Source organism: Columba livia, chromosome 1 (assembly GCF_036013475.1).
Source record: "Columba livia isolate bColLiv1 breed racing homer chromosome 1, bColLiv1.pat.W.v2, whole genome shotgun sequence".
NCBI lineage: Eukaryota > Metazoa > Chordata > Aves > Columbiformes > Columbidae > Columba > Columba livia.
The window spans coordinates 64,862,906-64,864,461 of NC_088602.1; positions in this window are offsets into that span (position 1 = coordinate 64,862,906).

Sequence of the window (1,556 nt, forward strand, 5' to 3'; positions counted from 1 at the left end):
TATCTGTCTCATGGCTCATTGAGTTCTCAGTGGTCAGGTTCTGAATCTTGAGGAATATACAGTTAGTAGAGCCCACTACATAGAAGAAGTTGCTAGGTGGGAAGGCCTGCATTTACCTGAGGGTTCTTATTAGCCAATCTGAAATACCTGCTAGTAAATCGAAATGTTAATTTTCCTTTTTTCCCCCCTGCTTTGCCTCCTTATTTGCTTGCTGTGCTGCTTGGACAGACTTTTTTTGCTCTGACTGTGTCTTCATTCTGTGTTTTAACAGCAACTGCGCACTCACTGTTGAAACCAAGTTGGGTCCAAGAGATCCCCTTGCTGTCCTATGAACACCAACACACTATTGTAGAGAAGTCTGGTTCTGTCCCGCTAACAGCAGGAATTCTGTGGCTCCACAGAGAGAATTAAAAACGCCCAAGTTCCCATTCCATATGCTAGAACATATGGATGGAAGTATGTGTCCAGTGCAGAATTCAGTACCAATCCTATATTTTCATAGACATTAAGAAGTGAGGTGAATGAAAATGTTTTACTTCCTAGTTCTAAAGCACTTCACCCAAAGTTGCACTTTCTTATCAAAAATTTAGGATGAACCATAAGTCTTCAGCAGAAAAGTATATCCAAGCAGAGTGCGGGGAAAAATAAATCATTCACAAAGCGAAGGTATCTCCTGGCCAGCATTGGGTCTCTTTGGTGTGGCTGGCTAAGAAGTTCACACAGAGGGTTTTCTTTTCTTTTGGTATCTGGCAGCATGTGTGTGTGCGTGGTTCAGGTGACTTCTTAATGCTTAAGGGAAAATGGAGATTTTTCTTGGGCACACTAGAAGACTCTGGCCAGTAAAAACTCTATAAGGAGTGTGTCTCAACAGCTACTGTATTAGGCAAGTCTCATCCTTTAAAGGATCTTTTGGTAGTTATTTTTACATCTGTGCTTATGTATCCTGAATGATTGTAACCAGGAAGACGTGGATAAAGAGAAGGCAAAGGCATGTTGCTGCAATATTACTAATAGAATAAAGAGCTGAACTTTGCTGGATTAAAAAAAAAAAAAAAAGGTAAAACATAGGTAAATGTTAATAGTTTTCTAGTAAGACATAATGGCAATTTCTACATGGAAGCTCGCAAAAAAAAAAAAAAAGTCTTCTAGCAAATCAGGCCTTTCGTCTATTGTCAGGCATGGAAAGAATCCTTGGGTTGTGTCCTTTTTTCTATGTTACTACTATTTTCATTGACAAAATAGTTTAAAAGATTGATAAAAGTTAATATTTCTTTCTACGCTCCCCAGTTACAATCTGATGGTATGTCAGCTCTGATGACAGCACTGGTTTATAGTATTCCTGCCCCACCTGTAGTAATCTTCTTACCCCTATGCTGCTTCCTCAGTCGTAGTAATACCAATGTTTGTGTGGTTATGTTGCGAATCAAATCAGGGAACTGGTCCAGCACTTAAATCTTTTATCTATCTGATCAGTTCTCAGGTTCAAAGACAGCAAACCGCTGTGTTAGTATTATCAGTGGGGCAGAGTGGCAGGAATGGGAAGAAATGCAAGAACG